The 26,800-nt window shown below is 38.3% G+C and overlaps 1 long non-coding RNA gene across 1 annotated transcript; it reads left to right on the plus strand.

Moving 5' to 3' along the window:
* The first annotated feature begins 5,695 nt into the window (after window positions 1–5,695).
* LOC139076042 (uncharacterized) lies at window positions 5,696–8,635 on the plus strand. The gene is made up of 2 exons (XR_011527271.1): window positions 5,696–5,804; window positions 8,540–8,635. It is a non-coding gene; the product is annotated as an uncharacterized lncRNA (long non-coding RNA).
* Window positions 8,636–26,800: the final 18,165 nt, after the last annotated feature.

Here is a 26,800-nt window from a genome sequence, read left to right on the forward strand (position 1 = left end):
CTGCTCTAAGATAGCTTCACACATGTGTGTGGTAGTTGAATGGGTGTCAGATATGTCTGGCCAACATATCTCTCATCCTTCAGCAGCTCTCATCCCACGCTTCTTCACATGGCAGGGGGAGAGTTTTGAGAATGAGTAAGGTCTAGTCTCGAAACTGGTACAAAATATGTTGAAGGTGGGAGTGAACACTGATAATACCCTTGTTTTGCTGAGATGTCCATCCTACTCTCATATGGAGCAAATAGTTGTGTGTATTAGGCAATATTTGTGTGTGTGTTTGACATGCAAGTAGAGATAACTCCATATTAGATTTTCTGAACTTAAACTTCCTCCTCCATTTTTGTCTCACCATCTATTAATGACATTACCATCAGCTAAGATATCTGGAGGTTCACAAGCCTGGACTCACTCACTATCTCTCTTGTCCCACAATCTTGTTACTAATCTCATAGACGCTACCTTTAATTATTCAAATACCCATACTTTCATTTTATTCCCAATTGACACCTCTTTGGCAGAAACCCTGATCTCCTCTCCTCCTGAGCTACTGAAAGAACCTCTTGACTTGACTCTCCAAGCCCATTATAACCCATTCTCACCACCACATTCTCCTCTGCCTTGTTTATTTTCCCAGGAACAGTTCTGATCATGTTATTTCTCCACTTGAAAGCTTTAATGGCTCTCATGAGACTACTGAATGTAGTTTAAATTCCTTAGTGTGGCCATGCCATACCTTTAGAGCTATTTTGGGAAAATGAGTTATATTAATCTCAGTTATCTCTTCTACAAAATGAGGTTGTAATACAATCTACTCACTTAGTGTTTGTATAAGGACTAAATAGGATAATGTATATAAGGTACAGTACCTGAGGAATATAATGTGTTCTCTACAAATACCACTTATTATTATTATTTATGCACTTTTTATTCTAGCCCATAATGTATATTTTTCTTGAATATGTTACTGTGCATATTCATCTTTGATCACTCAGTCCCCTCCCTCTAAAATGTCATCCGCCCACCCCTTTGTCACAGTCAAGATGGTAACTACGTTATTTTGGGTTTTGCAATTCATACAAATATGATTTCTTCTCTCTGTGTTTGTGTAATACACACGCCTTTCTTAGAACTCTCATCACATATTACTGTGAATGGTATTTAGTAAGTCTGCTAAACTGCTGTATTACTAAGGATAGATAGACCAGCTTGAAGAAAAACTGAAAGAAGCCCATAGTTAGTTACCCTTTTCTTTTAGGATAGACATGTCTTTTGAGAAAGCCTGATATTCTCAGTGTTGTGTGGCCCTACTTGACACTGTTTTTTTCTCATACAGTAGCTCACCAATTTCTCCTAAGAAAGCTATGATCTCCATCTCCATTAGATCCCTTGCGTAGCCAAGGTCATTTATTTTTCAGCCTATGTCAACCTGTTTGCTCCTTAGTCCATCACATAGTACTAGTGACTGATCGAGAATAAATATTCAGATGAACCAGAGAAGTTGGCCGGAGAAATTACTCATCTGAATTAACACAGACAGCTTGTCTCTCTTGAAAAAAAAACCCTGAATGTCAACTAAACTAGTTAGAATTTCATTTCTCAAATCCAAACAACGATTTCCCTTCCTAGTGAGATTAGAATTTTCTTGAGAAAAGGGGAAGTTTGTCATTGTCATGAGTGAATCCTGCAGAGAATCTAGCACAGAGCTCACACAAAGGAGGTGCTCAAGGAATGGTGAAGCACATGTAATTGAACAACTCACATTTTACTCTAGGCCCCTGTTCTTGACTAGGCATCTATTAGAAGATTCTTCTGCAGTTTAAACAAACCAGGCAGCCCCCTCACAGGCATCACCATCATCAAAATGTCACAAGGCTCTGCCAAATGAAAACAATTTTTTTTAAATGTTAGCCTGACTCCATAAAACCCTCCAATGGCTTTCACATGCTCTTAGAGTAACTCTAAACTCTATGTCCCAGTCTGATGAGGCTGACCTCACCTTCCTCCATTCTCCATCTTCTTTATTCCAGAGACATTGCTCTCCCTTCCATTCCTTGAAAACAGCCATCTGAATTTTGTTTCTTTTCCATATCCCCTACTGGAGCTATTGTCTCTGAGCTCTTCACAGGGCTTTTTGATTCTCATCATTTAGACCTTCTACAAAAAGCTCTCATCCTCTAGTATTCTCTTTTTAGAGAATCTCTTATAATTGTATTTATTTGATGGATTGTATGCCAGTATTCCATTCCCTTACTTTGCATTTACATTCCTTCCCATACTCCTCTCAGACATCACAGAATTTTAACTTCATAAAAACATGAACAATATATTCCATGACCAAAGTTTCAAAGCCTGCTCTTCTTCACAGCCACCCACCAAGTAAAATCCCTACAGATCAGTTTTCCTATTTGCATATGGTCCTTTACAAGCTATGGCAGGTATGAGATCCAAGGGCAGCCCACTAGGGTATCAGTTTCGATCATTAACCTCAAGTCAGTCTACCAAGGTGGACTATTCTCTCTACATAGCAGAGCTGTGCAGAAATTAATTTGTGTGGCTTGTAGACCCAGTCATAAGGATTAACCTTCACACCACATGTACGCTCACGTATTCACATCTGTTCTCACATGTGTTTACATTTTGTTCATCCTCAGATCAAACAACATGAAACACACAAGTGGAGTGTAATTTCATCTGCAATCAGCGCACGTAAGCTCACTCATTTGCTAGGGCTTCTACAACAAAATACCATAGATTTGCTGGCTTAAGCAACAGAACTTTATTTCTCACAGTTTTGAAGGCTTAAGTCACCCAGTTGGCAGTTTTGGTTTCTTCTGATTCCTCTCTCCTTACCTTCTCGCTATGTCCTCACATGGTTTTTCCTCTGCGCACAAGCATCCCTGGTTTCTCTGTCCGTCCTAATCTCCTCCTCTTCTAAGGACACCAGTCATATTGAATTAGGGCTCACACTAACCACCTCATTTTAACTTCATTACCTCTTTAAAGGACCTACCTTCAGACATAGCCACATTCTGAAGTGCTGGGGTTATAACGCATAATTATGAGGGGACACAAATCAGTCGTTAAGATTAGGTTATGCAGTAATTTCCTCACTCAAGTGTGGAGAACAGTACTGTGTTGGTTCTATTCCCTACTTTCTGTTTTCTCCTTGGAATCCTGTCTTTTACATTGGCTTACACTCCATTAAGCTGATCAAAGAGAGAAACTCTCATGAATTTCAAAGGGGGTCTTCTCCTTAGAAGAGCTCTACAAGATATGGGGAAGACATGGATGAGCTGTATTTACCAAGGACTTTAGAGGCTCCAGCACCCTGCCTGCTGACTTTCCTTCCAGCGCTACACTCACCAATCCTTATTAGAAAAATACTGACTTTTTTGGTTGAAACACCCAAATGCAGCCTGAGGCATGGTCATTATTCATGGCCATACTCAAGAGCCTTACTTGTGAGGCACCCCTCTGTGATTTATATAAGGACCTCAAGGAGATGCTGCTGGTAATAGGCCAGCAGGAAGCTCTGGTTCAAAATCCAAAAGGTTCCCAGGGGACTCAGGCTCTCTGCACCCCAGTTGTCGCAAAACCATTGACAGGCCCACAGACACCTCAGCTCAGAGGGGACGAGACAGCAGCTGGGAGCACTGGGCCATTAGAGGACCAGGTAGTTTAAACCAACCAGTCCCATCACCGGCATCATCATGGAGACAGTGTGTCATGACTGTCAGCAAAGATGTTGCTACTCTGTCAGGAAAAGTAGAAGATATTTTTTATTGAAATTTATTATTGTCATTATGGCTTATAGGCTGTGGCACAATGTTAATTCAAGGGTCAGATATGCTTTGTCAGAATAAAACGTTTTTTAAATAAGTATTTTCTCTTTATATAAAGTCATTTAAAAGAAAACAAGAAAATTGAATAGCCTTTGTTAAGTGAAAATATGAAATGTCATTAAAGCTAAGATCATATTAGCGTAACCACTCTTACCTTTGGCCTTGCACTGAAATAAGTTAATGAGCTGAATGAGTACAAGTATGTGTCATGGAGATGGGGAACTTGGGAAAATACAGTATTGTTTTCCAAATTCCAGATTAGTCAACAGAATTCTGGAACAATACTTTTCAAACTAATGTGATGATGGATAGTTTTTTTGATGTTACCATTGCTTTGTTTTGTTTCATACCCATCCACCAGGGACTGATATTAGTAAAATGCAATATAAATAAGTAGTTAGAAAAATGAAATAAAAAGCAAAGATAAAATACAAACTTCATTTAGCTGTATTTCTAGATTAAACAGACATTGAATTACTTTGCCACCAAAGTTTCCAACTGCTAACTCTCGATTTCTGTATTTATCTCTTTGTGTACTAGTGACAAATAATTCACATGGTTGGAAAAATAAGACAGTATGATTTAAGAATAGACGACCACAGTCTAGCTAGTTGAATATTAGTGTTTCAATGAAACATTGTTTGACAACCACTGTGAAAGTACTAAATGTATGGTACATATGCAAACAATTCCAAAAAGAATTCTTTTTAAAACACAGTTAGTTTTCTATTGGTCTCAGTTTTCCCTTGTGTTTTGGTTTTTGGTCATTTCTGCTTTTCATTGCAAACACATTTGAAACAGCATTTTAGTTTTATTTAAAAAATTTAGTTCTATTTTCAGTGATTTCACTGATTTTATTTTTGCTCTTTTAAAAAAGTCCCTTCAATCTGAATTCAGACACCTAACAAGTCTTCATGCCTCGTGGTTTTTAAAAGCAATAATTGGCCTGGAAATTTGTTTAGATTATGTGAGAGAATATAATTAATTTTATCTGACCTTTATAAACTATGTAGTATGGAAGCAAAATTAGTGAAAGCCTACATGGATGGATGGATGGATGAATGGATGGATGGATGGAGGCAGGGAGGGATGGATGCTGTGTCTAGGCCTTCTACCTTCTCTACAACTCAGGAATTGCTTGTCCCTCACATATTCTTCAAATTTAAGTACCAGGAACAATCAGAGAAAATCTTAGCATGACTGAGAATTCTCCACAGTCTATGTAGTTCTGACCCCAAATCCTGGCTTATGATTGAAGTTGGAGAGTGAATTACAGGAAACTCCAGAACCCATGACCACCACAACAGTATAATGCACATTTTCCTCAGAACGCTCTGAAAACGTGCCTATTTTCTGACATACCTAATAAAAAATTGACTGTGCTAAATTATCATCGTTTTCAGTTCTGCAAAGTGCCAGGCACACTTTTCATAAGCTAGATGGAATTGAAATAGGTGAGAATGTACTATACCACTTACTGTGAATGTTTTTCTATGAGGAATATATGCAGCATTGCATTTCCAGGATAAAGAGACTGGGTGAAGGTTATACAATGACAAAGAGTGTGCATTGCATTGCTTGAGTGAATCATTCCAGTCCCTCTGATCACACTGAATCCTTTGCATACATACCAGCACATCGATACTGAAAAGCCACTGTAAAGTGGAAGTTTCAAAACCAGATGAATGGCATTAGTCCAGTGGAAGGTGGTTTACTTTCCGGTTCTTGTTCAAATGACAGAAAGAGCTTTCTACCCAAATCTGTGCTTAGAAACTAATGGAGACAAGTAGCAATAGCTTGAGGGCTTCAGATAATTTCTCTGTGTTTTAATTCTCTTCATTCTGTCCCTCTCGAGCAGTGTTTCATCTCAGGGGACTGTTGTTTAAATTCGAGTTCTATCTTTGCGACTGTGGCACTAAGAGGAAAGTCAGAAGAACAGAAAATTTTGAAGAATTGTCTCTGGTGAGTATCTGAAAAGATAGTGTAATCTATTTTCTGTTTTATTTTTGTAAGATGCCAGCAAAATGCCCTTCTGTGCACAGGAAAGCGCTTCCTCTTGTCCTCTGGGCGTGCTGTCGTTCCTTTTTAGGGCTTCTTGAGCCAGAATGCTCATCACCGAAAGGGGTGCAACAGTATGTGGCAGGTGGGGGTCGGGGAAAACGGAGAGCCATAAATAAAGTAAAGGGTTAACAGAGCTTATTTTCTTATCTTTTGGAGCATCAATTGTATCCCATGGTAAGTAAATTTAAATGTTATTTCATGTAATAATAAATATAGATCTATTAAGAAGTAGAATGCAAATTGCATATACATTAAGATAAATATACTAGGATTAAAACTTCCCTCTTGGATAAGCTGCTTATGCTTCGAGCTTTTCCCCTAGAACCTCTAGGATGCATCTTTACTTTCCTCTGCTGGTAGGGGTACATGATGAAAAGATCTGCGTATTCCTGCTGGAGAAAGGGTCACTTCAGCCCTGGTAGGATGACTGTGACTACCCATAAAAGACACGATCCCCTGCAGGCCGGGGTTTGTAAATTTTAATTTCCTGAAGCAGTTTTATTTTTAATATGGTATTATATAATATATAATTATGGTATTATATACACAATAGTAACATGCTTTTAACATTTTTTGGACTCCTTGCTCCCGGATTCCAACCCCATTGTATTACTACCAATGTGATCCTGACCTCATCTGCTCTGCTTCAGGCACTACTGATTTTCTCCAGGCCTTTGTTCATACCTGGTCTCTTAATCTACTTGGGCTGCCGTAACAAAATACCATCGACCAGAGTGCTTTAAACAATAGAACTATATTTTCTCATAGTTAAGGAAGCTGGAAAGTCCAAGCTCAAGGTGCCAGCTGATTCTGGTCCTGGTGAAAGTTTTCTTCCTGATTTGCAGATGGCCGCCTTCTTGCTGTGTCCTCACTTGGTAGAGAGAGAGAGAGAGGTATCTCTTCCTCTTCTTATAATGCCATAATCCTACTGGATTAGGAATCTAGCCTTATGACCTCATTTAACCTTAAATACCTCCTAAAGACCTTATCTGCAGACACAGTCACATTATGGGTTAAGGCTTTAACATATGAATAACAGGGGAACACAATTCTGTCTGTAGTACCTAGTAATAGCTCCTCCATCAGAAAAGTTCACCTAAGACTCCTATTCATACTGAACAATCAGGACTAGAAATAGGGAACTTATCAATGAGGGGCTGAGAGATTCTCCTCCTCTGGAATACAAAGTGTACAGGATGACTCCACAAACACATGGTACCAAGGATGCAGCAGATGCCATGTTGGGAAGAACTCACTCTTGCTCCCCAGAGCGAGAAATTTAGAAGCAACTGGAACATGACTATGTCAGATAATGCCGCAGACAAAAATAAGCAGAACTAAGGCCAGAGAAAGCCAAGCTACAATAGTAATTTAACACGGACCTCATAAACCATTGACCGATATGAAAAATTTTTTGAGATCTATTAAGTGAAAAAAATAAGGTGACAAACAGTATGTAGTATAGGATCTTTTGTATATAAATAGCATGTAATAAGTATACTCACTCTAACCACACACATATATTCACATACATGTGGTAGATAGAAAGATAAGTAGATAGATAGAACCTCTAGAAGGATACTTCAGAAACTGTTAACCATGATTAAATTAGAGCAAAAAGAATTATGGGAAGACCGAGGCTTTTATTTTCCATTTCATATGTTTATGTTCTGTTTAAATGGTTTTAACATGCACACGTACTTAAAAGTAATTATTTTTAGTGTTGAATAAGTAAGTGGGTCTCTTGGTAGTGGATTTAGAGATTTTAAAAACTTTTACCGTAATAAAAGTTTCCAGTGTTAAAAATAAAAGCTGACAAAAGTTTAAAACCCTTAAAATTTACTAATTTACATGAATGTTCACCTGGGAAAATCACTGAGAACATGACAGAGACTCTAAGAATCACTGCTTCCCACCTCCAACCACAGCCCTACCCCTCCACTCCTCACCCCCTATGCCGTGAGGTCACCTACGTGAAACAGCAAGTGTGATAGATAGACCACAGAACCTGGAATGAACCCCCAGGGTGTGAGTCCTACTTCTACTACTGATAACAATATAAACTTACACTTTTTAAATCATGGGACATTAATTTTCTCATTTGTAAAAGAGATTCGATATCTGCCTCACAAGGCTCTGTGCATTTAAATGATAAAATACATGTGAAAACATTTTTCAAACCATAAAACAATACATAAATATTCTTTAAAGTGAGCGGAACTGCACAGTAACAATGACTTTATAATACTTTAGTAATTAGATTTATCTTCTTGGTAGTACTTGATATGGAACTTTTTGTATTCAGTTTTTCTCTTTAATATATGACAGCTTTAGGTCACCGGTGCTTTGAAAAGTTTGCAGAGAAGACACAAGACTGGAAGGAAGGAAAAAAGGAAAGAAGGAAGGAAGGGGAGAGAGAGGGAGGGAGGGAGGGAGGGAGGAAGGGAGGAAGGGAAAGGAAGAAAAGAAGTAAGGAAGACTGAAATTCTTTCCAAAGAAGATTCTATTTCTGTTCTGGCCAAAGAAAAATTGAACTAGTTTAGTCTCCTTGTGTGAAATATTAATATAAGAAATACTGGCAGATTGTTTATCAGAGTCTGACATGTAATAAGCATTTAATACAATTTATTTTTCAGTGAATGGATGTAATCAACTTCCAATGATAATAATTTGACTAGCAGGAAACCCTTGTGCACGACAGGAATTATCTGGAGTTTTCCATAATTGTGTAAGAGAGAAAATTCAGAATTGAAGACAAGAAGAGTCAACTGGCCCCATGACTGAATCTCCGTTGTTTTAAGCTGCTCCAACTGGAGCCAGGAGACTGGGGGCAAACGGACTGCAAGGTCCAGCACCTCTGAATAGAAGGAATAATGAGTCATCAAACCAGGTAGAAAAGCAGTTCATGATAAGTACAATACAGTCTGCCGAAGTAAAAAATTCTTTCATTCTCCTCAATAGAGACAAAGGTGAACAGAACGACAAAGTTATTAAAAGGTTTTTTTTTTTTCCATTACAAAAAGAAGGCTTTAAAATATACTATTCTGTCAGATCTTCTCTCTCATGTCTCTTTCTAACCTCATACAGAAACACTCCTTTCATTGAGGACAGCATATTTGATGTCTCCATTTTTTTCTTAGGTCTTTAGAATGTTAAAAATGAAAAGAGAAGAAAGAGAAAAAATGTTTAAGCTATCTCCCTTTTCTTCATTTAAAAAATTTGTGTAAAACGTATCAAACATTAAACTATGAAAAAAATAATAAAACAGACACCCACATACAAAACACAAGTTCAACATGTAACATTTTACTTGATTTTTTTGTTCTTAAGTTTTTAAGAAACAAAATGACCAATACAGTCTTTGATTTTCTTTATCTTCTCATTTTTTCTATTTTCTATTTTATTAATTTGTGTCTTTTATCTTTATTATCCTTTCTTCTACCTAGCCTGGCTTTATTCTAATTATTTACTTTCAAACTTATTGATTAGTGACTTAGCTCATCAACTTACTATTTTTCTGCTTTTTCCCTAGTATATGCATTTAGGGTTACAAATTTCTATAAAACTGTTTATGAATTTGATATATGTTGCTGTCATTGTGATTTTCTACTAAAATTTTTGTAACTTTCAGTATGATTTCTTCTTCAGCCTACAAATTATTTAGAACTATATAGGCATAATTTTAAATATATGAGAGTTTCTTTTTTCCTGTTTTATTTTTATCTCCAAATTTAATCCAGTCTACTCAGAATGTTTACTTTGTATGGTTTTGATTCACTTATATTTAACATTTTCTTCCATATAAACTTGAAAAGAGATATGAATACCAAAGCCAAAACAGTAACCAGAACATTCTGACTCACAGAATTCTATGGCATTAGCTAGTTAATCATGGTATGCCTCGAAAAGAAATAGATGGGGGATCTACAATTCTTACTTGATTTGTAAAGGCGGAACAATTCTAAGTCTGGTGACAGAAATCTAACTCGAATAAGCAAGAGAGAAAATCATGATCTCTCGATCAATTCCCTGTCCTGAGCCGCTTTACAGATTCAAATTCCCTTGAATTAAGGTGGAGCAAAGTCCTCTTGAGGAAGGACCCTGGAACACCACAAAAAATTTATACTGTTAATGTTTCTCTTAGCTTTCCCCAAAGGAACCTAAGGCCATTTACCAGGGTGATTGTGCTTTGGAGAAAGGCAAATAATTAGACCTTTTGGTGCTTACTAGACACTGTCTCTGGACTGACACTAATTCTAGGAGACCCAAAACATCACTGTGGTCAGAGTAGGAGTGTATGAAAGTCATGCCATCAATGGAGTTTTAGCTCGGATTCATCTCACAGTGAGCCCAGTGGATCCCTGAACCTATCATGTGATTATTTCTCCAGTTCTAGGATGCGTAATTAGAATAGACATACTCAGCAACTAACAGAATCCCCACATTGGTTCTCTGACCTGTGGAGTGAAGGCTATTATGGTGGGAAAGGCCAAGTAAAAGCTGCTAGAACTTCCTCTGCCTATAAAAATAGTAAAAGGAAAATGATACCATATTCTTGGAGGGATTGCATAGATTAGCATCATTTTCAAGGAGTGGAAGATGCTGGGGTAGAGATTCCCACCACATCCTCATTCAACTCCCCATTTGACCTGAGAGAAAACAGGTGGCTCTTGCGCCAAACTGTGCTGAAATCTCATCTCCACTGCTTGGGAGCTGTGTGACTTTGTATAATTTAAATAATCTTTGAGGGCTTTTTTTGATTTTCTGTAAAGTGGAGCTAGATACCATCTCACACAGTTATTATGAATATTAAATGAAATGTTAATACAAAGAGTTGTCATTCTATTAATGTTAATCAACTTTCTCCATGAAGATGCTGGTAGTTGAATGATTTAGCATTCTCTCTTTCTTCTACTGTTTTTTTTTTTTTTCTCTATTGTGCTGTTGTTCATTATTCATTCACTAATCAAACATTTCTAACTACTATATGTCAGGTACCATGGAAGGCATCCAGAAAGCAATGATGGGCAAGCCATACTTATTATTTACAATCTTACAGTGTATAGTTAGCTAAGAAGATAGTCACAGAAAATATAATTTTAAAGTGCTGTGAATATCATGAAAAGAAGTGACAGAATGCTTTGGGAGCTTATAAATAGGTACTTATCTAATCCCAGTGCTCAAAGATGATATCTTGGTAGAGAGATAGGCAAGAAGAATAAACAGACTTTGGCAAGGAAAAGAACCAGGAGATTCCAGGCAGATGAGGTCCAGAGCATGGAGATGGCCTGGGGTATTCAAGGATCAAAGAGAAAGTCACTGTGACTAGCACTATTGAAATGAATAAAGCCAGCATTCTACTCATTGTCTCAACAAGAGGAAAATGATGTTTTATTAGGTCAGGGTAAATTGATTAGGTATTAATTAATATCTCTGTTTTCAGAATGGAAAGTCAAATTTAGATCAGCTAAATATCATCACACCTGCATTGTACAATTGTGAATTGAACCAGATGTACTGAGGGTAATGGTAAAAGAGAAAAGTCCAAGTATGTTGCCTCATTTTTTTCAAGCTCTCATAATACTTGTGCTATCATTCCAGGACAAAACATAATCAGGCAAGTCACTTAAGTGTTCTGTCTGACCCAGAATATCACGCAACTGCCACCCTGGGAGATTAGTAAAATCATAGGATGGCAGCTTCGTTTATTAAAAACCTGCTTTTAGAGAAAGAATAAACAAGGGTTCCCTATTTTGGAAAGATTCTGTACTCATTGTCTCTAAGTCTTACAGGCAGAGGTACATAGTTGAAAGTCTAAGTAACCAAATGCACAGAGATGTCCTCAACTCAGATGAAGGCCTTTGCATCCCAACACTGATCAGTCATTTCATCCTTTTTTTCCCCAGGAAGTGTACTTAACTTTCCACAGTTCAGCTCCCTTTGGTGATGGAGAATTCATGGTGAGGGACTTTGAGTCATCAGCAGCCAATAAGCCCCAAAGTTGGGAGAATATGTGTCTCTACCCTGAAGGGGATATCTGGGATGTGCACAACAGCATTCACTAATAAGATACTTTCTTTTCTCCTTTCTCACTAACAGCTCCCTGGCTCAGTCTGCACCAAATGGAAAAATTGGGAATGGATATTGTTTTTGAGACTGAGTACATGTCCCTTCTCCTTTATCCCATTTATCTACATATATTCAGAGATGATAACTCCTTGAAAAGAGCAAATGATATGATACTTTCAGAGAAGTGGAAGCAATGTGTTAAATCTTTGGAGGTATAATCCCCATGAACAAAATATTTTGAGTATGTGGAGTCTGGAAGATGCCTAGAGACAATGCATGGTAACTTCTGGTTTTTTAAAAAATGTACCCACTAGGTTAGAGTTTAGGCAACATCAGCATAGAAGACAATTCTTCAAGTGCTCAAGGCCTCACTAGAAAAATCCTGCTAAACACTGGTAGTTGGTCTAGAAACTATACATAATAATTCTCCCAAGCTATAAATCAGATAATGGAATAGCCAGAGTCCAAATCAAAAGTAGATTTGGGGAGCCAGCCTGGTGGCATAGTGATTTATTTCCCGTGTTCCCATTCGGCAGCCCTGGGTTTGCAGGATCAGATCCTGGGTGTGGACTTACATACTGCTCGTCAAGACATGCTGTGGCAGCATCCCACATACAAAAAATAGAGGAAGACTGACAACAGTTATAAGCTCAGGGCCAGTTTTCTTCCCCACCAACAACAAAAAAAGAGCAGAGGAGCCATGGCCAATATGCCTACTTGCTTGTTGGAAAATGTTACATCTAGAAAGATGCACCCTCATTTTAAGTAGGATATATATAAAATGTATATGTAATATGGGCTATAAGGAAGATACTGGAACATGGAATTGGGAATAATATATATATTTTGTTTTTGAGGACGTTTAGCCCTGAGCTAACATCTGCAGCCAATCTCCTCTTTTTTTCTGAGGAAGATTGGACCTGAGCTAACATCTGTGCCCATCTTCCTCTACTTTATATTTGGGACATCTGCCACAGCATGGCTTGATAAGTAGCACGTAGGTCCACATCCGGGATCTGAACCAGCGAACCCTAGGCTGCCAAAGCAGAGCACGTGAACTTAACCGCTACACCACTGGGCCAGCCCCGTAGAATAGTATTTTTTAATATTATCTCCTGTAGTGTGAAAAGAAATTTTATGAAGAAAAAGTGGAAATTCACTTTAAATGGGATAAATAGGTAGATGGATAGACAGATGAAATAACAAAGACACTGGGAATCACAAAAAAAATATTTAAAAAAATACAGGCTAAGATACAAAAAGAAAGAACAATATGGCACACACAAGAGGATGACAAGCCAATGCAGCTAACTGAGGTAAGGAATGCTTGCCACAAGACTAAGCTTACAGTTAAAGAATTAAAATTCATACTGGAGCATTGCAATGTCTGAATAAGTAAACATACATAGAAAAACCAAGCCATACATGTGTAACTCAAATGTGAGTATTTCTTCAAAACGCAGAGCTGATGGTGTAGTTCAGTCTGAGCCCAAAAGCCTGAGAACAGAGGAGCCAATTCCGTAAGTCTGATTCTAAGAGCAGGAGAAGACAGATGTACCAGATTATCCAGTCATAGAAAAGTGACAAATTCTCTCTTCCTCCGCCTTTTGTTCTACCCAGGCCCTCATCAGATTGGATGATTCCCACACACACACGGGGATGGGCAATCTGCTTCACCGAATCCACCAATTCAAATGCTAATTTTATCTGGAAATGTCCTCACAGACACACCCAGAAATAATGTCTAGCAAAATATCTGGGCACCCCATGATCCTGTCAAGTTGACACATAAAATTAACCACCACACTAGGTTATGTTAACAATTTCAGTAAAACTCAAACTTGGTTGTTAAAAATATGTGTCTATATTCATCAATTCATTCACGCAGCATGAGTTTACAAAATGCGTACCACTACGAGGCACTGTATTACTTTCTAAGAGGACAAAAATTAACAAGATAGACAAAATCTCTTTCCTCAAGGAATTAGTGTTGCAAGATAGATAGGCTAAGAAATAAATTTTAGTTAAAAAGTGATTTCTGTCAATATAAAAGAAGAAAAAAATGGTTATCTATTACCACGCAAACTCAGTGGTGTAGAACAATAAATAGATCAGGCTGGCACTTCTGGTCCGGGCAATGCGAAGCCGCTCTTAGCTCGGTGAAGGGGGTGGCTAGGCCGTGAGTCTCTCTTCCTCCATGGCTGGCCCAAGCTTTTTTTACAGGATGGAGGAAGGCTCCAAAAGAGAGATGGGGACCAGGAAAGCCTTCTTGGGTGCCAGGCTCAGAGGTAGCCCTTGTCATTTTTGCTACAATTTGATTGGGCAAATCAAGTCACAGGCACCACTCAGATTGAAGGGGTAGAGAAATAGACTCCAATTCTTGATAGGCAGAGGACATTGTAAAGGATATGAATAAAGAAGAGGTAAAGAATTGACTCCATTTTTTTCAGTTGAGGTGAAATTCACGTAACATAAAATTAACCATTTTAAAGCGAACAATTCAGTTGCATTCAGTCCATCCACAATATCGTGCACCACCACCTCTGTCTAGTTCCAAAACATTTCCACCACCCCAAAGCAAACCCTTTAGGCAGTTACACCTCATTTTCCCTTCTCCTGCCCCTAGCAATGACCAATGTGCTTTCCATCTCTATGGATTTACTAGTTATGGATGTTTCATACAAATGAAATCAATATCAGATCTTTTGTGCCTGGCTTCTTTCACTCTGCATAATGTTGTCAAGGTTCATCCATGTTATAACATGTATCAGTACTTTTTTATGGATGAATAATATTTCATTGTATGCCTATACCACATTTGTTCATTCATTCATCAGTTGATGGATATTTGGGTTGTTTTGACTTTTGGTTATTGTGAATAGTGCTTCTATGAACATATATGTACATGTATTTTCTTGAGTACCTGTTCTGTTTTCATTTTTTTTGGAATATATACTTAGGAGTAGAATTTCTGTGTTATATGGCAATTCTGTTTAATTTTCGAGGGACTTCCAACTGTATTGGCTCCATTTTTATAATCAAACAATCACATAGAGAGCAGAAGCACTCATAGCAGAGGTCGTTTACCTGTTCTATAGGGTCAGGGCAGAGTTGGAGGAGATAGTATACTCAAACTGGAATACTAAAGGTAAGTGAGATTCGGCCAGACAAACGATGGCAGATCGTGGGACTCCTTGGTCTCCATAATCATGTAAGCCAATTCCTAGAATAAATCTCCTCTTATATATATCTATACATAACCTGTTGTTTCTCTGGAGAACTGTGACTAATACACCTGCCTAGGATAGATACTCAAGGAACTGAAGGTTGTTGGAGAAAATCCCAAATGGTGCCGACTGATCCTTTTCTACTTTTATAACCACAGATCTCAAACCAGCTCTACTCAAAATTCATAGCTACTATATTCCCCTAGAAAAATCACTCTTCCTTTTTCCAAGATGACTACTTTAAATCTTCTCCCTTCCCCAACGTACTGTCAACTATTGACCCGACATCATTCTTTACTTAAAAGTCAGATTATTTATTTATTTAAAAGGTCAAATTCAGGGCCTGGCCTAGTGGCATAGCAGTCAAAATCGTACGCTCTGCTTCCGTGGCCCAGGGTTTGCTGGTTTGGATCTTGGGCGCAGACCTATGCACAGCTTATCAAGCCATGCTATGGAGGCATCGCAAATACAAAATAGAGGAAGATGGGCACAGGTGTTAGCTCAGGGCCAATCTTCCTCAGCTGAAAGAGGAGGATTGGTGGCAGACGTTAGTTCAGGGCTAATCTTCCTGAAAAAAAAGAAAAAAGTCAAAGTCATAACAAAAAAGTGTTACCTCGTCCCACCCCTAAATCTATGAATCTTCCTCATCTTTACCCTTATAATGCATCTGGTGTTGACTTATAGAGGGCAGTTTGTCATAGTGGTTTAGGACATGACCTCCACGGTAGGAGATCTTGGCTTTAAGCCCTAGCTCCTCTACCCAGTAGCTGTGTGAGTACAGAGGAGTGGTTTAACTATTCTGCATCTCTATTTTTCCCTCATTATATTTAAAACAATGATAGAATCTCTCTCTCAAAGTACTTCTGGGGATCAAGTGAGTTAACATTGTTCAAGTGCTTAGAGCAATCCCTACCACGTGTAAGTGCTTAGTAAATGTTAGACATATTACTAATTCATTATTAAAATGAGAGAAGTGCCTCTGCTCTTACATGGAGCTAACTTCTCTTGCATTCCAACTCCATTTCCAGCTATTTCACCCAGTGAGGTCACAATGAAAGCTAAAATGTAAACAGGCTGTAGCAACAGCTGTATATAAGTTTTATACATACACCCACACAGTTCGTGAAGTAATTGGAATAAGTGGATATAATTTCTGTTATGATGTTGGATTTCTAAATAAACATCTTCCTTCCTTGATAACTCATGTGCTTTTATGTTATTTTAGGGTTGGTTAAAAAAATAAGTATGTCACTTCTTGCTCTGAGATCTTGGATTTTCCTAGTATCTGATATTAAATGTCTTAAGATGAGAAATATTGAAACAAGTATGGACCCAGATTTTGCTGGGCCTGAAATTTATGCATTGAAAAAATATGTGTTTACAATTTTAAGTTAAAAAAAGGAGTTACAAAGCCTATGCAAGTGAGAAGCCCTGCAGCTTAAGCTTCATTAGCATCTCCTTTAATATCCTCAACAATCCTAAAACGAAGACCTTATTATCTCCCACAAACTGATGAAGAAACATGAAGTAACTTGCTAATGATTGCATAGATAATGAGTGGCCTAGCTGGGATTTCTTCCCAATCTCCTGGCTCTAAGACCAGTGTCCTTTGCCTCCACATTCCAGCTTCCTCTACCTTGTAGGCAGAAGGGAGGTTCGGATCCCAAAGTCAACTCTTTTGATAGCTGTCTCTTTCTCAGTATTTACACACATCATGAGTATGAATATGCCCCCATTTTTAAGGTTCTGCTGCTGCTACTAGAGGTCACATGGGAAAGTTTCTTATTCTCACTGTGTTATGAATCACTGGGGAACATGTCAAGCATTGAAACACACAACCCCACTGAGAGGGTGACGATTACCGGGCAATTGAACAATCTTCAAAACCATACAGGAGGGAGGGGCCATTGGATCTCCTAGAGCCCTCTTTGTCTGATCACCCTGCGCATGTAGGGAAGGGTAATCAGCAATTCTAAGAATGTCGTCTCAGAAGCAAGCTTTGGGCATGTTAACACATGCTAACACATGTTAACACTTCCAACATAGGGAAGATTCCTGCTGTAGGACAAGAAGCAAAGAGCAATGAACTTTAGATTCCTGAATAGTAGTGGCGGTAAGATATTAGGGAGGCTAGAAGGAATAGAATGTTTCTAAAAGGTAAATCCAGGGTAGCAAAAAACCAAGAACAGGGTCTCTAGTGAATAGATGCCAAGGATGGAAGCACAATCATATGCCATACTTTTGGAGGATGGAGTCATAAATTCCTTAGGAACCATAAGCACAGTTGAGATGTCCTTCATGAGGCCCCATGGCTGAGTACATCCAAACGGTAGGCACGCTGTGCTAATCTGGGAAACTTCTGTCCCGAACTGACAGGCCCCCTGTTTCTTCCAAACCACGTGTGACTGCAGTGGAATCGTCAAGCATTCATTCATCATAATCCATGGCATCATGGTAAATATACAGTAGAGTGAGTACTTATCCTCAAGCAGCTAACTATCTGATAGGAGGAATTGAAAGAGCAGGAGGGCTGATTTAAGAGACCATTTTGTTCCAGAACCCTGAAGCCAGTAATGATCTGCACTGCTCTTTGTTATTCTTTTATGTAAATGTAAATCCCTTAAGAGAAGAATAATGTCTATTCCTTAATGTGTACCCAAATATAATTTTATGGAAGTAGCTCTTATGGGATTCAGAGTGATTCAAATCCTCTCTACTCCACTCGTTGACTGTGGGCTATAAGTTACTTAACTTCTCTGCTCCTTTGTATTCTCTCCTATAAATTCATACTAAAGGCGTGAGCTTTAAAGAGGAATCTGACATGACAAGCTTCATGTACAACTTGCTGTAGAGTAGATTTCTCAGAAAAAATATGCTCTTCCTTCTACCTTACTTTAGGTCCCATCCCATCATTTACCACACTGCCTGTATGCTCTTACATTTTCTTCAAGCTTTCCAGGCATATTTTCCTTTCTCATCATGATGAGAAAGTTTATTGCAGATCCTTAGTTTACAAATTTCTGATTTAAAAAAATGCTCCAAATATTTAAATGCATCATTAATCCCATGATGCCCCATCAGAGGGAACACCTTTGAACTGTATGTAGTGGCTGCATTTGAACTAATAGTTACTGTGCACACTACTATGTGCCAGGTGGTGTACTAGAAACTGGGGAGATGAATATAGCCATAAAATATGACACCTACTTTCAAAATATTCACAATCAAGGAAGGGGAGGCTATAAATTATAAATAAAAAAGGGACAGAAAAGAAGGACAGGCTGAAGGAGCATAGAGGAAGAAATCAATGCCGTGCTGAGCCATACTGAAGCCTGAGGCCAAAGAAAAAATTGGTGATACAGAACTTACGTTTCTTCAAAATTTTGATTTTTTGTCATTAATTTTTTGCATTGATTTTGATTTTTTAAAACATTATTTATTTTGATTATTGAGTTTTTGTTCCCCTTAGGTTTTGCACATCTGATTGAGGGTGTTAGGGACTGAATTGTGCCCACCCAAAATTTACATGTTGAAGTCCTAACCCCTAACGTGACTGTCTAGGGAGATAGGGCCTTTAAAGAGGTATAGTTAAGGTTAAATAAGGTCATAGGGTGGGGCCTTCAACCAATGGGACTAGCGTCCTTATGAGAAGAGAAGGAGAAACCAGGAAAAAAACCATATGAGGACACAGTAAGGAGATGGCCATCTGCAAGCCAAGGAGATTGGCCTCAGGAGAAATCAGCTCTGCTGAGACCTTGATCGTGGACTTCTAGCCTCCAGAACTGTCAGATAGAAGTTTCTGTTGAAGCCTCCCTGTCACTGGTATTTCGTTATGGTGGCCTAGCAAACTCATACCAAGGGAAAGAGATTTCATGAAAAAAAGTTCATTAAGGTTTAGTTTTAAAGATCAAAAGAGTCTGGATAGTCAGCAAATGAAAGATAATTCTGGGAATTTTAAGCATGCATTAGAAATTGGGAGAGATCTCTTGGACAGAGGCAGTATCTTTGAGGGAGGAATTGTATGCCAAATTGATCAGCATGTGGAGCCAGGCAAATGTCAGAGCTGAAGTGGCCTTTGACAGAAACTTACACTAGTGCCTGTTTTTATAAGGCCTGTGAGCTAAGAAATTTTTAAATTGTTAAAAAAAAATTCAAAAGTAGAATATTTCTTGATGTGTGAAAGTTATATGAAATTCAAATTTCTGTGTCCATAAATAAAGCTTTATAGGAACACAGCCATGCTCATTCGTTCAAGTATTGTCTATGGCTGCTTTGAGGCTCAGAAAGCAGAGTTGAGTATTTGTGACAGAGACCATATGGCCCACAACGCCTGAAATATTTGCTGTCTGACCCTTTACAGAAAAGAAGAGTAGTAGCCCCTGGACTAGACCATTTCGTTTCCACACCGGCCCCTAAGAAAACAGGTTTGTTGAAAACAGAAATAAGGAGAGAAAGAGAGAGACAGAGAAGGGAAGGAAGGGCATGAAGGGAGGGTGTAGGAAAGGAGGAGAAAGGAAGGAAGAGAATAAGAAGAAGTACATCTCTTTTATTTCACCAACACCCTATGAGAAAAAGAGCAAGAGCCCTCAATTTAGCGTTGACAAAAGTGAGTCTGGTGCCGGGCTGTTCTGAAAGCTCGTCATATTACAGCGCCAACAGCATCACTCTAAAAGCTGCTGTGGTCAGCCATCGGCTCTGATACAGCTCTTCTCTAAACCAAACAGGAGACACGCACTCACTTTGTTACAATGCAGAGCTCATTATCCTGAGCACACTGAGTAAACTGTCTTGGACAAAGTGCCTCATTTTCCCGCTATAATGGAGGATTTGGCACACCAGTGTTCATTAAACCTCCGTGTCCCAGTTGACACTCCACAGCTGAAATCACCCATAAACGAATTTATAGGAGAATCATTAAGAGTAAATGAGTTATCACTTTGGAAGGATGTTTTAGATAAATAAAGCACTGCTAGGTCCAAATTTGAAGTAATAACAAATCTTGTATCTAAGTAGATTCATTTTGCCAAGAGAATAAACATGACTCAAACATTGATAATATGATTCTCATAGAGTAGCCATTTGCATAACTCAAGCGTCCCCAATCAGGTAGTGAAAGCATTACTTTGTAGGCCTTCAAAGCAGTTGCTTTTGCTCTCCACATCCACATTGGACTGATCAAGGTAGCTTAGGCTCAGTAGCATCTTTCCAGTTTTGACTGAGGCTAGCATAACCATCCCAGTCTCTACCAGTTTTGTTCCCAGGAAGCATGCCACCATATGCATTTTCTGACATGTGATCTTAAAAGAATCTCTAGTCTCTCTAATGAAAAGGGAAGGTTTGGAAAGCGTAAAGACAATAGAATCACGAAAACCTGGGTGTAACTCTCAATTTTACCATATACTAGCTTTGAAGTTTCTGGCAAGTTACTTAATACCTCTAGACTTGCTTCGGCATGAAAAAAATAAGGTTGAAAATACCAACTTCTTCAATTTGCTGTGAGGCTAAAATGAAATAATGTAAGTAATCCTCTTAGCTCAGTGCCTGGCACATCATCGCCATGCACATGTTAGTTTTCTTTGATATAGTTTTGGAAAATTTAGGCACCCAAATAAAGATTGATGATCCTTGGATCTGATTGCGTGTTCTAGAAATACAGCACAGCTTCTCTGACTCTTCTAAAATGCCGTTCTGTGACTATCTTAGCAATTTAAACATTTTTAACATTATGAAATGGAAAAGGGACAAAAGAATTCATATTATTTTAAGTATATGCAGAGATATTATGTTAAAAAATAGAGGAAAAGAAGTGTGGAGTATTTACAATTTACCGGTTTGGGCCCAATTCTCTGGATGGTAGAATATTTTAAGGCTTTTTGCTAGGTGTAAAGGAGAGAATAGCCAGCCCTGCTGGTCTAGCTGTAAAGATGCGGTGCTCGTATCAGGGCTGAGTTCATTTCCTGGTCAGGGACCATACTACCCATCTCTTGGTTGTCACACTGTGGTGGCTGCATGTTGTTCTGATGCTGAAAGCTATACCATCAGTATTTCAAACACCAGCAGGGTCACCCATGGTGGACAGGTTTCAGCAGAGTTTTCAGACTAGACAGACTACGAAGAAGGACCTAACTATCCACTTCCAAAAAGATTGGGCATGAAAACCCTGTGAAGAGCATGGAACATTATCCAATATAGCACCAGAAAGTGAGAGGATGGCACAAAAAGACAAGGCAGGGTTCTGCAGTGCTGTACACAGGGTCGCTAGGAGTCAGAATCTACTCATTGGCACTAACAACAAGAGAATGAAATCTTGGAATAACTAGGCATATTCTCCCCCCTTTTCAGAAGCTGTGAACCCCTCTAAATAAGACCTCATTTTTTGTCTGAGGAAGGGGAAATGGAACAACAATGTGTGGCTTGGGCATTCTGCCACTGGGGGAGGAGTTGGTTTGAATTTTTTGTTTGTTTGTTTACTCATTTGTTTCCTAGCAACCCACTCTGAACTCTCTAGGTCATTTCTTCATCATACCAGGGAGATCCCGCTAGCAGTCATTTCCATACCCCGATTTTTTTCCCGCAGCCTAGTCAATTCCTTTCCTTCAGGATTATAGGGGAGAGGAGGGTTGGACTAGGCCCAACATGGGAGCACACGTTTCCAAATACAAGAGTGAGCCAGCAGACCGTCAAAGACCATACCCCTTCATACTTGGAACGAAACTGAGATATCGCCAAGTCTAGCACTAGATCCTATGAACAAGCAAGGCCCTTCTCCCAAGACCAATTCAGATCGATACAAAACCCCCAGATTTGACACCCATGGAACTCCCAGTGTCCGTCCACGAACCTCCAGCGTGGTCCTGGACCTTAGATGAAGAACTCCTTCCATGGACAGGGCTCAACCAGAATGGAAGGAGAAATAGATATTTCTTTGATCCACAAATTTCTCAAAATCTTTTATCAAAAAAAAAAAAATCTCCTGAAAAACGTGCTGTGTTCTCAGCAACCATTTTTGCTTGGTTAATATTTTCAGAGATCCAGACAGATGAGTAATTTACTTCTAGGTAAAATCCATCATTTCCACATACAATGCATTTGTTAGTGTATCCAGGGCTTTGTGCTATCTTTTTGGCATACTGCATTTATTCTAGTTGAAAGATATTTTAAACCTAATACATTGTGAGCACTAGGTAATTTAATAATTACTTCATGCTGAAAAGATAAACTAAAAAAAGAAAAGTTATGTGGCAAGGACGTGATATAATAACATTGATTCATAGTGTGAGTCAATAAACTCGTTTTTAATACATATACAAGAGTAATTGTTGCAAGTGCATTTGTTTTCAATAAATTTTTGAAATTTCAAAATTAAGATAATTTTTCAAAAAATTACATATATTTTTATGATATAAAGTTTTCAGTGGGTATAAAAATTTCATGGTTATGAAACAATATGGGAAATAGTATGAAAGAAGGAGTATGCCAAATTGTGTGTATAGAATGATTACCAAGATAAACTGGAAACATCAGGTTCTAAAGAAAAAAGACTAGAAAAACTACCATAAAATTTAGCATGTTATGAAATACATAGCAAGGACTTATTTTTGTATTCTTTTCCATTTACTAATTTTCCTGTGGCATGATTTTACCACTTTAATAATGAGACTAAGATGTTTAAATGAATAGCCATGTTGGGCAATGATACTAAATTTTCTCTAGACATGCAGACCGACAGCAGTTACATTGTGCCAGGTCCTGGAGTAAGTATGTTTAAAAGCTTTACTTCGTTAATTTTCGAAAAATTCTTTAGAGAGAAAAAAAGATTATCTTTCATTTGTAGGTGCGGAAACTTGGACTCTAAGCCACAAACCTAGTAAGAGAGAGAACTGGCAAAAAATACATGCCTTTTTTTCTGCACCATATTTTCCAAGTTTTTGAAAACGAATACTGTATTTCTTTGAAGTCAAGGCCAGTGGGTCTTTTACCATGGGCTGTATTACCTATGGAGCAAGAGTGATGGTGGCCAATGTGGGAGGGTGTGGGGGAGGAGTGGAGAGCAGTAGCTGAGACTCCTGAACACTTTATTCTTAGTATTCTTCTTCTAGCATCGTTGACACTCCTGAACACTTTATTCTTAGTATTCTTCTTCTAGCATCGTTGACTAACTGAAGATGCATAAAAACCTGGCATCAGACCATATTCCAAAAGATCATGCAAAAGTTGACATTATGGTAACAATGTAATTCTTGTCTCACTGGAGTACATACTTATTTGCTTTTCCTTCCTGTTCCCTGAGATGGGGAGAGCGAGAAGAGTAAACACAGTCAATATTATTGAGTAACTTACATGTACCGAGAAGGGTAAGGGTTTCAACATTTAGATAGGTTTGTGGAGGGACAAAATAGTTTGATAATTTTATTATGACTCTTGCAGAGAAACTTTTTAATTCCTTTCTGAAGAAAGATCTGTGTAATACTAAGGCGATAACCACATTTACACAATATAATATAAAATGCATAACTTTATCCATAAATCAACGTATTTATAGCACAATAGTGAGGAAGTGGCATACCCAGACAACAGTCTGACTCACTCATTTAACGACCAAAGCCGATCTGTAGTGGACAGCGAGCCTGAGAGTACATAACCTTAGAAGAAGAAAAAACATCAACATTTTTTTTTCTTGAGGAAGATTAGCTCTGAGCTTACATCTGCTACCAATCCTCCTCTTTTTGCTGAGGAAGCCTGGCCCTGAGCTAACATCGTGCCCATCTTCCTCTACTTTATACGTGGGATGCCTACCACAGCATGGTGTGCCAAGTGGTGCCGTGTCCGCACCCAGGATCTGAACCCGCGAACCCCGGGCAGTGGAGAAGCGGAACGTGCGAACTTACCCGCTGCGCCACCGGGCCAGCCCCAACATCAATATGTTTAAAGTGTCATTATTTGGTTCATCCTTTATTTGTCCCTAGAGTTTTGTTTTTCTCTTGATATTTTCCATAGGAGAGCATTGCCAGACCAGGCTTGGGAGAATGTAAGTTGCTTTTGTGCCGAATGGAGCAGACGTCATCCTGTGGGGCACTCTTTCATGCCTTACACTTTGTAGAACTAAAAAATGTGAAGAAACACTAAAATACCTGACGTTCAACAGTAATGCTACCTAGGTCTACCCTGTGCTTCCTGAGGGAAGAACAAGTTTTAAAAAGACAAAAAGAAAAACACGAGCAAAAGCATCAGTGAGTATTTTACCATAGATAGCTATTAAATGAAAACTATAACCTATTTTTGTGAATCCCATGGATAATCCACACAAAAACATGCCGAGCTCCATTCTTTTCTCATAATAGTGACTCATGATGCATCCTACTCTGGCTGGAACGTATGTACCCGTCACTTGCATTTATATTTGGGAAATAGTTTATCTCTTACTACAGTTTCCCCATTTTAATAAATTGCACGTGTGGATTTTTCTCAATTATCGTTCTATAATTCATTCTGGAAGTCCTCACTCTTTATCCTTGGGTACCCGTTGGCAGTGTTCTCTGTCTGGCCTTGTTTACTTCTCCATATGTCATCAGCATTAATCATCTTATCATCGATTTTAGGGTGGTTCTGGCTGCAAGATCTTAACTTCTGCTCCCCCTCCTGCCCCTCATTTACTTTGCAGCTGCAAAGTGGAGCTGTATGCAGAATGTGAGCCAACGGCCCATCGAGGAACTGGCATCATGGATGAACATAGAAGGGCAAAGCCAAGAGAGATTTTCACAGAATCTAAAGGTTTTTCAAATAACTTCTGTCTTCTCAGTTGAAGTTCTTTCTATGACTTTATTCAGAGTCGTTTTGAGGATAGATGTGAAATGTGATAAAATGGATAATTTTCCAGGTTTATTTCTAGAGTGTTTTACAGATACAGCAAGATAAATGTGATATTAACTACTTTTCTACAGAGGTATTGGTGACATCCTCGGAGAAGAAACTTTGCATAGGTGTCCTGTGAGTCTCATTCCATGTTCTCATCAAACACTTAGTCATAGCAACAGGAAGCTATGGCGCAAATTGTTGAAAGAATAAATAATTCAAAAGGCATTTCTACTTAGCTTAAACAGTTGTTTCTTGATCTTGTTTGTTTATTTGTTTGTTTAAATAAAAAAGGCTCCTCAGCATTTGGCCAGAGTGTTATGTAGGGTGCCCAATCCATCTGCACTTTACTTCTGCTTCAACCAAGCACATCCCGAAGATTTCCCATGGAACACGTCCGTCAAGATGGTCTGCCAAATGAACAAACACAAAAATAAAAGAATTTCTTTGGAAAATATGTTGAATGCTGTATCTTTATCTTGGAGATTAATAGGAACATTATCATATTAAATATATATGTAAACACACATGTATAATAAATTTTTGATACAACATCATAATGCCCTATAGAACTAGTGTTTAATGAAACATCTGTTTGTTATTACTACATATTATTTTAGGGCCAAAATCAAAGTCTTCTTCTTTTCTCTGAGTAATCAAACCGCTGTGACCGTGATCAAGCAGATGTCTCCAGGGATTGCTGTCTCATTCATTTTTGTACCACCAGTCAGCCCCTGGCTTGCAGTTTTCCTTAGACTTGGTGATCACTTAATATCGAATGACTAAATGGATAAACGCAGGAGCCACTGACTAGAGCTTGGAAATACGTATTTTCTGTGAAAGAAATGCCGTTAGTTATTGGATTCATCACATTGGACTTTTACATGTATTTAAAAAACAACCAAGCGCACAGTTCAACAGCATACCATCACTTATTCAAATCATTTATCACCTCTTTCGTCCATAACCCACATTAAATTCTAAACTATATTTCATAGAATTAGTGCACCTTCTCCCAAATGCATGTGTCCTAACTGAGTACTTGGATCTGTTTGATTTTTAGAGTTCAAAGTTATAAAAACTCTGTGTGGAAAGGAGGACTTTATAGTTAAGATAGACCAATGGCTCCACTTCATAGATGAGGTAACTAAGTCTCAGATGGCTCACAGGATTTGCCCAAGGACACACAGGAGAAATTTTTGAAGAGGTGTTTTGCACTTTTTCCTGTCTAGCCAATAGTCCCTAGCACATTTAATAAGAAATTTCATACATAAACTCATTATATTTATACCAATGCCTTTCTTGCAAGCTACTTTTTAGGTAGACCAGTCTTTAAAAATCTATTATCTTAAGAATTAATAGAAAGGAAACACTTCTTCACTAATTAATTAATTAGCTTACTATGTAATTTACTAAGTATTATACGTGGCAGGTCTAGTTTGCAAAAGAAAATCAGGTAAAGTAATGAGTGGATGTTCAGGAGAGCTTGTGGGTTTAAAGGTGAAACCGAGCCACCGGTCAGTGACAGAAGGTTCCTCAGTTCTATGTGACCTCACTTGATCAGACAAATTCCATTATGCATTGCTTAAAAAGGACACATCTGACCCTCAAAGTTTACATTTAAAGAATTAGAAAAAATTAAGATAAGAAAATGATTTCTGTATTAATATAAGAAAAAGCAAACTTTGAATAAATATGTGAAACAAAAATAGTTATTTACTTTGATAAAAGGTATAATGCATGGTGATT

Source organism: Equus przewalskii, chromosome 15 (genome assembly GCF_037783145.1).
Source record: "Equus przewalskii isolate Varuska chromosome 15, EquPr2, whole genome shotgun sequence".
Taxonomy (NCBI): domain Eukaryota; kingdom Metazoa; phylum Chordata; class Mammalia; order Perissodactyla; family Equidae; genus Equus; species Equus przewalskii.